General features: G+C 45.9%; 1 protein-coding gene, 1 long non-coding RNA gene and 1 pseudogene across 4 annotated transcripts in view; 2 read left to right on the top strand and 1 right to left on the bottom strand.

Moving 5' to 3' along the window:
• The first annotated feature begins 1042 nt into the window (after positions 1-1042).
• Positions 1043-12038, top strand: part of BLVRA (biliverdin reductase A) — a 49110-nt gene continuing 38114 nt past the window's right edge. Inside the window, exon 1 of one of the 3 annotated variants that reach the window (XM_519058.8) lies at positions 1043-1521. The gene's annotated coding sequence lies outside the window, so the exon portion shown is untranslated. Of the gene's footprint in view, positions 1522-2822; positions 2917-5433; positions 5578-12038 lie in introns of those variants that run through there. The other 2 variants (XM_054687499.1, XM_016957314.3) reach the window with 2 other exon arrangements.
• The window catches only part of LOC134810424 (uncharacterized), a 28588-nt gene continuing 18740 nt past the window's right edge, over positions 2191-12038 (bottom strand). Inside the window, exon 4 of the long non-coding RNA XR_010158435.1 lies at positions 2191-2314. This is a non-coding gene — a long non-coding RNA (uncharacterized LOC134810424). The remainder of the gene's footprint in view (positions 2315-12038) is intronic.
• LOC134810497 (vacuolar ATPase assembly integral membrane protein VMA21-like) lies at positions 9570-10399 on the top strand (annotated as a pseudogene).

The raw sequence follows: 12038 nt of genomic DNA, 5'->3' as shown, positions 1-12038 counted from the left end.
AGATCAGGCAGGGCTTTGGCTTTTACTCTGAGTTTGGGAAACCACTGGGAAGGTTTTGGGCAGAGGAGGAATTTGATCTGGCTTTCTTTTTTTAAAGTCACTCTGGCTGCTTTATGGGGACAGGCTGCAGGGATACCAGGGAAGAGACCACTGCCATGACCCAGGTAGCAGATGATGGAGGCAGAGGTAAGAAGTGGTCAGGCTCTGGGTATGCTAGGGAGATCCAACCAACAGAATTTTTGGGCCCTTGGAGGTGGGATGTGAGAGAAAGGTTTCTGAAACAGCAAGGTTTCTGGCCTTGACAACTGGAAGATGGAGTTGCCATCGAGATGGTGATGCTATGGGGAAGAGATCAGGGGCACAGATTTGGATGTGTTGAGATTGAAATGTATTTTAGAGATCCAAGAGGAGGTATTAAGGAGGCAGCTGGATAGAGGAGTATGGAGTTCAGGAGGCAGGTCCCGCCTGGAAATAAAAATTCAAAGCCAAGCCTTCTCTCTCTACACTCAACAAAACCTCACTTAAACAGGCTTGTCAGGTCATGGAATACAGTACTAGAACTCTTTGTTGGGGAAAATGCCAGTCAACCTTACCCGTCAGAACGCTGCCTTTAAGATCAAAGAGATCTCTTTCCTTCAGCCTAATCCACCCCTCTCCCTGTTTTCTCCCCTAGCCCCACTAGGCTAGAAGCTCCCTGGCTTCTCCCACATCAGGATCCCCAACAAACCCATTCCCAGGTGGATAAGAGCCCAGGCAGTTCCCTAGACCACGTTCACTACTTCCTAGCTACCCAAGAGCAGGACATCGCAGACACCGGCCTCCTGGAATATTCCCTCCGCTCCTCACATTTACAGGAAGGACTCAAGTAAGCCTCGGCGCCAGTTCAGTCGGCCCGGGACCACTAATACCAATGGGATCCAGTGGGTTCTACGTGGTGAGTGGGGGGCGGATAAGAGAGATGCGACGCCCCCCGGGCCCGCCCCCCCCACGCCGGGGCCAGGCACACCGTGAGGGGGCCAGGCACACCGTGAGGGGGCCAGGCACACCGTGAGGGGGCCAGGCACACCGTGAGGGGGCCAGGCACACCGTGAGGGGGCCAGGCACACCGTGAGGGGGCCAGGCACACCGTGAGGGGGCCAGGCACACCGTGAGGGGGCCAGGCACACCGTGAGGGGGCCAGCCACTTCCATACGCCCTCCGGTCGGCCGGCACCTACCACCCACCCCTCGCCACCAAGCTGGGTGCAGAGAACAGGGCAGGCGCACGGACGGTTCTTACGGCCCCAGGCGCCAGACCCAGGGCACAGAGGCCGGGATCTCACGCGCGACCGCACGAGGCCGGGACCCTCCCTCCCCTTCCGTCCACTCCCTTCCCCACCGCCTCCGGTCCCCTCCCGGTCTCCGCCACCCCGCTTCGGGGCCCCCGCCCCCCAGCCGGGCAGCCAATCGGAGCTGGGATCCCGCCCCGGTCCGCAAAGCCGGTGGCGCCCGGAGGCTGCACGGAGAGCGGTGCCCGCGTCAGGTGAGGCGCGCGCGGGGAACGGGGGTCGCGCGCAGGGGAGCGGGGGTCGCGCGCGGCTTCCATAGAGCGCTAGGGCCTGAGCTCGAAGCCCCAGGCCCGCAGGAGGCCCGGGCCCGCGGCCGCCAGAGCCGGGACGCAGCCTGGGCGCCGCCTGCCCCGCCCCGCCCCGCCCGGGCCCGGAGTGAGGACGCGGTCGGAGGCCCAGCAGCGCGGGTCCCGGCAAGGGGCTTTCTCAACTACACAAAAGACAGTCTAAAAAATTAAGTCTCCATTTCGGTTAAGACTGCCCGTAGTTTCGGTTTTTATGTAGACCCAAGAGGGCAGGCTCGGCGTCCGCGTGCCGCGTAGTCCGGCGGCTCCAGGAGCGCGAGCGGCTGGGCCCGGGCATAGCCACCGCAGGGCCGCTAGCTCGGCCGGGACCCGCCTGGGATGCCCTGGGGTCTGCTCCGCTGGGGCGAATCCTGAGGCGCCGCGCGAGGCACTTGGCCTCTCCTAGCCCCGCTTTCGTTTTTAGAAACTGGAAACTATCACTTATTTCGTAGACGGTGTGAGGGTTACATGACAGTGTTCTGTAAAGTGCACTCTACATATGAAGTGCTCAGAAATATGGCTAATAGGGTATTTATAAACTACTTAAATTATAAAAAGAATGAGACATCAGACTTACAGTTTTGGATACTAATTTTTTTCACTTAACGTTCATTATGTGATAGGAGTTTTCCATCCTATTATACCGCTGTGCGATCTGATCTTGGGCACGTTAACCAACCTCTTGTTGCCTCGATTTTCTCACCTGTAAAAGTGGGGGTAATCATAATGCTTACTTAGTAGGATAGCCCTGAAGAATAAGTGACTTAGCGAACATAAATAGCTTACAATAGGGTTTTCAGCATGGGAAGGATTCAGTAAATGTTAGCTGTCATCATCACCACCTACAAAGGAAGCAATACTGTGCTGAAAGTTTTTCCATCATTAATGTAATTTCTATAGTACGATTCCCAAGAAGATATTAAAATTATGGAAATAAAGGTATTGGTATATTGCTAATTATTTCCTAAAAGATTGTATTGATAAATATGCTCATCCTTCCCTTAACGGGATGCATTCCAGAAAAACAAGTCAAATGTTAGACAAAGTATCAGAAGGGAGATTCTGTAGCCAGAGAGCTAAAAATTACAATAGGGTCTCTAATTATACTTCAACTTTTTTAGGAATAATTCTCAGTGTGTTTTCCCACATTTCATATGTAATTTTTTTTTTTTTTTTTTTTTTTTTTTTTTTTTTTTTTTTTTTTGAGACAGAGTCTCGCCCTGTCGCCAGGCTGGAGTACAGTGGCGCGATCTCGGCTCACTGCAACTTCCACCTGCTGGGTTCAAGCAATTCTTCTGACCTCAGGTGATCCACCCGCCTCGGCCTCCCAAAGTGCTGGGATTATAACAGGCGTGGCATGAGTCACCGCGCCTGGCCGATCTTTACTTTTTTATTCTTTGTACCCCCTGCCTATCCAGTTAGCATCTGATTAAAGTCAAAGATTTGCCACTTTGGGCCACATCTATTAATTTTCATCTTTGTTATAATTGTATTTAGTTTTTGATCTACACTGCTTATTACTCCCAGTCATTTTTTATAGAACTGAAAATCTGGTAAAATACTCAAAATTGCACTGACTTCTATGTAGAGGCGACACTCCATCAGAACCGTGGGCTGACAGGGAATCCCACTGTGCAGGAGCTGCGCGCATTTTCATTTCTGATTCTCTTTGGCGTATCCAGGACTCTGATGACATGATCATATATTTATCAGTAGTAACAGGTTGGGCCATTTGTTTTTTGTGGTAAATCATATATTTAAGATTTTAGAAATAAGTTGATAGCCATGTATTTTGGAATTTGAAAAAGACATTGCATTACTCAGCTTCAAATTAAGCTTTAATCAAATAGTGAAACTTTCCATTAATGGACAGTGTATACCTTTTTGTGTATTTAAAAAAAAAAACACTGAATATAGTGCCTTTGTGACAGGGGAGCTTAGTTCCTGACAATGTTCTCTTGAGTCTTTTTTTTTTTTTTTTGAGATGGAGTCTCACTGTGTCGCCCAGGCTGGAGTGCAGTGGCGCCATCTTGGCTCACTGCAACCTCCGCCCCCTGGGTTCAAGTGATTCTCATTCCTCAGCTTCCTAAGTAGCTGGGATTACAGGCACGCACCACCATGACCAGCTAATTTTTATATTTTTAGTAGAGACAGGGTTTTGCCATGTTGGCTAGGTTGGTCTCGAACTCCTGACCTCAAGTAATCCACCCACCATGGCCTCCCCAAAGTGCTGGGATTACAGGCGTGAGCCACTTCACCCGGCCTCTCTTCCGTCTTTGAGCTGTGAGGAAATAGCTACATTACATGAGCTGCTAGATCTGCCTTATGGTCAGAAATGAAGGTTGAACTCTCAGGAACAGTGACATATATACACACTGATATTTCCAAAGTACAATGCCCCAAATTGATCCACAAAGGAATTAAGGTCATTTGCAACAAAATCACAGAATAGTAACAAATAAATAGAAGATAAATATGGCCAGGAATTGAGATGAGAGAAAGTATAAGTACAAGAAACTATTCCAGGGGAAAAAAAGAATGAAGTGTTTCAGTGTTATCCAATAGAATTTTCTGTGATTATGAAAATGTGCTATATTTAATTAATTTATATTCCAATAGCCACTCTGTGTAGCGGCTCCCTTATAGGTCAGTGCAGGCCTATATTTTTGTAGTTGAGTCCCAAATTTGTTTCTAGAAAGGTAAACTTGGTCAGTTACATGGTTCTTGTCTTTTGAAAGTAAAACATACATGGCAACTTCATTCATTCATTCATTCATTGATCCCCCAAATGTTAATGGCCTTGAAGGAAGCAGAGCCTTTCCTGATTCTCAGTTATAGGGAAAATTTTCTGTGGACTTCATTATCAGAGCACCTTGATATGTTATTGCCCTGTGAAAGTCTGTTCAGTTTGGGGCTAGGAGGGCTGCAGTCAGTGAAAGTGGCATAATTTGTAATGTTTTTTAGAGTTTTGAATAATTATGCTAACTAATCTTTATAGAAAAGTTTAAAGTATACAGATAAGCAAAAAGAAAGTAGTCACTAAAAGTTTCACCACTTAGAGACATAATTACTGGTAATATTTTGATGTATATATTTCCAGACTTGTGTCCCATGTAGCTATTATATTTTTCTCAATAGATCCCAAAGTATCCAACTCCCTCCAGGGCAAGAGTTGCTTTTACCTTTACCCTTAGACCTCTGAGGCTGGCAGCTGGCCCCACCTGAGAGGGTCACCCTCTCCCTAATCCTTCCCCATACTTCTGCAAGTCACCTGGCTTTGGGGCAATAATAGGTACTTGAGAGGGCCTTTGAGGAGGAACGAGGAGGAAGGTCACAGCTGTAGTTCATTCTGCATGATGTGTAATCCAGGCTTTTTCAACTCTGGCACTGTTGACATTTTGGGCTGGATAATTCTTTGTGTATGTGTAGTGGGGGTAGGAAGGTGTCCTGTGCATCACAGGATGTTTTTGCAGCATCCCTGGCCTTTCCCTACTAGATGCCAATGGCACATACCCTTTTCCCCCCGAGTACAACAATCAGAAATGTTGGTGAGAAATACTGGGTTAATGAAAATCACTAATTTATTGCTGACAAAGCTCTGGAGTTTCAGATTCCAATTTGCATGTGGGAGAGAGACTGAAATCAAAAGGGAAACATAATGTAAGCCAAGGAAGCTGTTTAGTCCTGGCTGTGCTATTAATTTACTGTGAGATTTTGCATCTCTCCCACGTGCAAATTGGAATGTGAAACTCTAGAGCTTTGTCAGCAATAATTTAGTGATTTCCATGAACCCAGTAGTTCTTTTTTTTTTTTTTTTTTTTAAGATGGAGTCTTGCTCTGTCACCCAGGCTGGAGTGCAGTGGGACGATCTTGGCTCATTGCAACCTCCGCCTCCCAGGTTCAAGCAATTCTCCTGCCTCAGCCTCCCGAGTAGCTGGGACTACAGGTGCACGCCACCATACCCAGGTAATTTTTGTATATTTAGTAGACATGGGGTTTCACCATGTTGGCCAGGATGGTCTGGATCGCTTGACCTCATGATCAGCCCCATGCCCGCCTCGGCCTCCCAAAGTGCTGGGATTACAGGCATGAGCCACCGTGCCCGGCCCTTAACCCAGTAGTTCTTACTGACATTTCTGATTGTCGTGCTGGGGGGAAAAGGGTATGTGCCACTGGCATCTAGTGGGGAAAGGCCAGGGATGCTGCAAACTGATATACTGCCAAGTTTATCAGTTGGGAATCCCAACAGTGAAAAGCATAAAAATGAAAGGAATTTTAAGGAGACTTTTTATAGAAGAGTGGGCAGGATTGGAGGAGCCAACAAGTGATGGTGAGGCACACAGGGAAGAGCTTCAGTGGGCACCATCCCCTCTCTGGTTTGAAGGGGTAGGGAGGGGACCAGAGCTGGGAGGAGGGGGCTGGAATACTGCTGGAGGAGCCACTCCCTTCCAGACCTGCTGTGGCCATCACAGAATGCAGCCACTGCCAGAGCAGCAGCCTGGGGAACCAGGCAGGGGGAGCACAAGTACCCTAGCCTCTCTCTTTCTGTTTCTTGCCTGCTGATCTCCTCCACTGGCTAAACCCAGCTGGATGCTAAGAGTACAGTCAGCCTGCCTGCTGAGGAGGGACCACCAGGGATCACCATCAGCAAGGGATCCAATGTCTTTCTGCCTCTGCAGAATGAAGGTTGGGGCGCGGGGGGCGCTCTACTTCTTAGGGATATTGTGGGAATAAAAGGAAATTGGCAAAAAATGTTTTTGAAAAACAAAGCACATACTGCGCACCCGTGGGCCACTACTGCTTTTGACCCCTGGCTCTGTTTCATGAAGTAATGTCGTGTCATTCTCTTTTTAGGTGCTACAGGATTTCTTTAGGTTTGTTTTCTGTCCACCATATTTCAACTCATGTGTGCTGTTTGTTGTGCTAAAACAAATATTTGCTGATGCCTGAGTGAATAGCTGAATATTTTATATAACTCACATTTATACGTAATGATTTTTCTTGTAACTTAGCTGTTTCTCTTTTACAAACTCAGAAAACCTCAGACTTTGAAAAGGCCTTGAAGTTCCTCACCTGAAATCTGAGAACTTGGAGCGCCTTAAAAAATCTAAAGGAAAACAAAACAGTGAAAGAACATGATATAGTCAGTGTAGAGAATAAAATTATTTATGTAATTAATATTGAGGATGCAGATAACACATTGTGAAATCTTGCTTGTAAAAAATCTCGATCTGCTGAAGAAAGATGTTCTCTCTAGAGATCTTTGAAAGCATAATTATTGAGCTTTTAAAATGTTAGAAACAAAAGTTAGACCCACACATATTTTGGCGTGTGGAAGATTTGCATTCCTTCCCCTGCCCGCCCCGTCCCCGCACTTGTGAGTTGTGCCTGTGTACGCAGTTCCTGTAGCACTTGGCTGGGCAGAAATCATCTTTCAGCACTAAGGGAACATAGTTATGATCTGGACCTTCTGGGGGTGGTCAGTGCCCAAGAACAGGTATGGGACTCCAGAAAGTTCTGCTCTCAACCCTATTTTGAAATAGAGTTACACATTGTTCTACAATTATTTGAGTTAATAAGCAGCTCTTTTCAAACGTGATTATGCCCTTCCAAGTTTAAATACACTAGACTTTAGTGAAAGTAATTGACCTCATCTCATTTCTCTCCTGTTGTATTAAGATCACTTTCAGTAAAAGGTAGAAGCTTTTGAAGTGGTGAGGAGGAGGTAGAGGAGGGACATAGAGCAGATGGGGGCTGGAAAAGTGGGGTAGGGAAGAGAGTGGCTTCTCTTTGGCAGAGTACCGAGGAAAAACCCTATCTGTACAGAACCTTTGTGCCTGGGACCTTGATGGCTGCAACCTGAGCCTCAACCTAGTTTGCTTGCGGAGCCAGAAGAGAAGCTAAAAACCTTCAGTTAACCAAGCCAGACACCAAGAAAGTTAAACCGAAAGAGAACCCCCCACCCCCCGCAAAAAAAGAAGTAAAGTGGGTTAAAGTGATATCATGTTAGCACAGAAAGAGAACATAAGGGTCATCTAAGTTCATCTGCCCCCTCTTCTATTTCAAGGTGCAGAAACTAAGGCACAAGGGACCCCGTGTCCTGCTCTTGATCACATAGCTAGTGGGTGCCAAGCCAGGTCTAGAACTCTGTTCTCTGGAGTCACAGGCTGGCTCTTCATCCCTCTAGAGAGATAGCTCATCTGTGTGCACCTGAGCCCGTTGTGTTTTGGAGTCAAAGCAAATAAAGGCTCAAACTCCAAGACTTTTGCAGACCGGCTGCAGTAGATATGGGGGGAGGAGAAACCTGCTTTAAATTGCTTCAAGCAAGTTGTTTCTGCAAAGGTGTTGACTTTTTTCTTTCAACTTTCTAGTGAGCCACTGCAGCCTGAGCTGTTATTTGTCATTATGCAATAATTCAGGAACTAACTCAAGATTCTTCTTTTTAAATTATTTGTTTATTTAGAGACAGAGTCTTGCTCTGTTGCCCAAGCTGGAGTGCAGTGGTGTGATCTCGGCTCACTGCAACCTCTGCCTCCTGGGTTCAAGCAATTCTCATGTCTCAGCCTCCCGAATAGCTGGTATTACAGGCTCGTGCCACCACCCCCTGCTAATTTTTGTAATTTTAGTAGAGACACGGTTTCACCATGTTGGCCAGGCTCGTCTTGAACTCCTGGCCTCAAGTGATCCGCCCGCCTCGGCCTCCCAAAGTGCTAGGATTACAGCCGTGAGCCTCCACAGCCGGCCTATTTATTTATTTTTAAATTGGCTGCTCTTAGAAAGGCATACCATGTTTCTGGATGGGAAGGCTTATTAATTCACCCTAATTTAATGTATAAATTTGATGCAATCATAGTCACAGTCCCAGTGGAATTTTTTAACTTGGTAAGATGTTCTAAAATTAATGAGAGAACTTGAATTACCAGGTATTGAAACACTGTAAAGCCACAATCATGTAAACAGCATGTTATAACCATGGGAATAGAGGTCTGTGGTACAGCAGAAAAAAGTGAAAAAAAGAATAACTGTATTCATAAAAATTTAAATGTGGAGTCACTGGGGGAAAGGATTAAATATTCGATAAATAATGTAGAAACAACTCAACTATTTGGAGAAATGTAAATTTAGAGCCTTATCTCATGCCATATACCAAAATACTATTTAGATTTGATTAAAAAATAAAAATGTAAATAAAGAAAAGTTAAGGCAAGGCGTGGTAGCTCGTGCCTGTAATCCCAGCATTTTGGGAGGCCGAGGTGGGTGGATCACCTGAGGTGAGGAGTTCCAGACCAGCCTGGCCAACATGGCGAAACCCCATTTCTACTAAAAATAATTAGCGTGGTGGTGTGGTGGCAGGCGCCTGTAATCCCAGCTACTCAGGAGGCTGAGGTGGGAGAATGGCTTGAACCTGGGAGGCAGAGGTTGCAGTGAGCCGAGATCCCACCATTGCACTCCAGCCTGAGTGACAAGAGTGAAACTCTGTCTCAGGGAAAAAAAAAAAAAAGTTAAAAATCTAAAAGAAAATAAAAATGTATCTATTTAATATAAGTCTTTTGGGAAAATATTTCTCAGCATAATACTAAAAGTTAGAAAATAGAATGTTTTTGTGTTTGACCATTTAAATACTACACCTTTGAAATTTAAATAAAAAAAGGAAAACTAAACAAACCAAAACCTTTTTGTTACAGGATTAGGTCTTAGATATTTTAAGATATATTAAAATACAGAATAAAGTTCCTCCTTGATTCTGTTCAGAGTTTAACTAGTCCTGGCCAGACGATGGGGAGGAAAGGAGAGGGAGCTGTGTGATGGGCAGGCAGAGAGTTGGAAGGTGGAGCCAGATCTCGCTTGGCCTGGGATTGCTGCCTCTCCTGACGGTGCATCTTATCGTAAGGGGGAGTTGAAAGCAGAAGGGGAAACAGCACAGAAAGGATCTGTCTGGCCGTTACAGTTATGTGACCATGGCAGGTCCTGCCAGTCACTCACAGCTCTGTGAGCAACTAGCTGGGGTACCCCAGCTGAATGTGCTTTAAAAACAGCAATGTGGCCAGGTGCAGTGGCTCATGCTTGCAGTCTCAGAACTTTGGGAGGCCGAGGCAGGAGGATCACTTGAACCCAGGAGTTCGACGTTGCAGTGAGCTGTGATCATGCGTGCCACTGCATTCCAGTCTGGGTTAAAGAACAAAACCCTGACCCTGAAAAATAAACAAACAGTAATGCCACTTATTCTAGGTGGTACACCCCTGATGCCCAGTGTACGAGTTCCATTTAGGCTTCTTTCTCGTGCATATGCATCTCTCCACATCCTTTCGTTTGTTTGTTTTCTTTTGTTTTGCTTTCCCCAGATTATGTAGGAAAACAATAAAGTTCATAAGTAATGTTCTGTAGGCCACTTTTATAGGAAAACTTTCCTCTAAGATCTCATTAGAAAAGAAAAGCAAGTAGCCTGCCACCAAGCACCTGTGCCAGCACAACTACACTGTGGAGCGCCCAGATAAAGTGGCGCTGAACGCACTGCAGCCTCCTAAGTTCGGAAAAGAAAGCTCATTAGCATCTACACTGAAGACGCTCCTGTTCTTCACAGCTTTAATGATCACTGTTCCTATCGGGTTATTTATATTTCACAACTAAATCTTATATATCTGGAGGCGCCCTTGGGATGTCCAATAAGGACAGCTGTTTTTATGCTGCTATTGTTGCCGTGGTCACCGGCCATGTGGTGCTGGCCCTCTTTATGTATGTGGTCTGGAATGAAGGCTCATGACAGTGACATGAAGGCAAACAGGATTAAAGTGAACATCACCTTTTGATAGCATTAAATTCATTTTTTAAAATGATAAATGCTGGAGGGGGGACATCTGATTTGAATAAAATTGAAAGAACATGTTAAAGTCAGTCTTAAGGAGTCATGTTTGAGTAGTGTAAATTTTGATCCTCCTAATATGTTGTTTGTATATTCAGTTTTAACTATATGAATCTCATTTGCAAATGAGAATTTGGAAAATTTAAATTAGTTACAAATAGATATGTTAATTACAAAAAAAAGAAAGGGAGAGCAAGTAGTAGTGAGATTTCTGCAAGGTCAAAGGACTCAGGGCAGTTTCTTCTGAATGTAGTTTGGGGGCTGGAGAAAAAAATAGGAAGCAGTAGAATTGCTAGGTCAGATTGGAATTTTAAGAGCTATTGCTACACTACCCTCCACAGAGATGCTACCCACTTGTAGTCCCCCAATAATATCAGAGTGTATTCCTGACCACACTTTAACCAACACACTCTGGCAAACATTTTGATCTGTCAGTCAGATAGGCCTTCTTGCTATCATCAGAATTTACATTCTGTGATCATGACTGAGGGTATCATTCTGCCTGTTATAAGAGTTACCTGAATTTCCTTTTCTGGGAACCAGAGAGCAATTTAGAGCTGGAGCAGACCTTGGAGATGAAGTCCAACCATTCAGCCTACAGCCTATGACCTGTTTGACCGTCGTTGTTGCTTGGGTAGTTCAGGACTGACAGGACTGGACACCAGGTCTCCTGTTTATCATTGAAGCTCTCTGGGTGAATGTAAGACAGGACCTGTCAAGGCCTCTGGCACAGCCTGGGTTTGAGTCTAGAACCAGAAAGTCTGGAAATTGCAGGGCAGTGCCGCAGTGCCTTGGCTGTGAAGCAGGGTGCTTTACCCTCCCTGAACTCCAGGCACTTCGTCTGTAAAATGGAATTAATACTAGCTTTTTTTTTTGCCAGGGTTCTGAGGATTAGGGTTAATGTGTATGAATTAGCTGACCCAGAGAGGCTCACATCTGTTCTCATCCTCCTCACATTTGGGTGTTCTGTTATCTGTTATCTGTTCTGTCACTGTTCTGTTATCTGACTGTCACTCACGTGCAAGCTCCAAGGCAGACTTGAACGAAAGTTCTTAAAAACAGAAGTAAAGCACAGTAGGGTGTTGGGGAGGGCATCTCTGTGGGGCCTCCAGGTAGCCAGGGGAGGGCGAGCAGAGCGTGCTTGCTGGGGACCCTCTGCTCCTGTGTCTTCATGCACCCTCCACTTAGTGCTGGCGCTCCCACCCCACCACCTGTGGGTCAGCTCTCAGTGTCTTAGTTATCCTTCTGAGTTTTTTTTTTTTTTTTTAATGAGACAGGGTCTCTCATCTGGGTACAAAATAGTTTGGGGAAAAAAGAGATAAGGTCTCTGTCACCCTGTGAGTGACAGAGGTGACGACATGTGAGATGTCAGTGACTCATGTCACTATCACTCTAGGCTGGAGTGCAGTGGCATGATCATAGCTCACTGCAGCCTCAAATTCCTGGGCTCAAGTAATCCTCCTGCCCCAGCCTCCCAAGTAGCTAGGACTATAGGTGTATGCCACAATGCCTGGCTAATTTTTTAATTTTTTAAGTAAAGACAGGGTCTTGCCATGTTGCCCAAGCT

This window comes from Pan troglodytes, chromosome 6 (genome assembly GCF_028858775.2).
Source record: "Pan troglodytes isolate AG18354 chromosome 6, NHGRI_mPanTro3-v2.0_pri, whole genome shotgun sequence".
NCBI classification, from domain to species: domain Eukaryota; kingdom Metazoa; phylum Chordata; class Mammalia; order Primates; family Hominidae; genus Pan; species Pan troglodytes.
The sequence above is the reverse complement of the archived record's forward strand: the minus strand, read 5'-3'. Positions and strand labels throughout refer to the sequence as shown.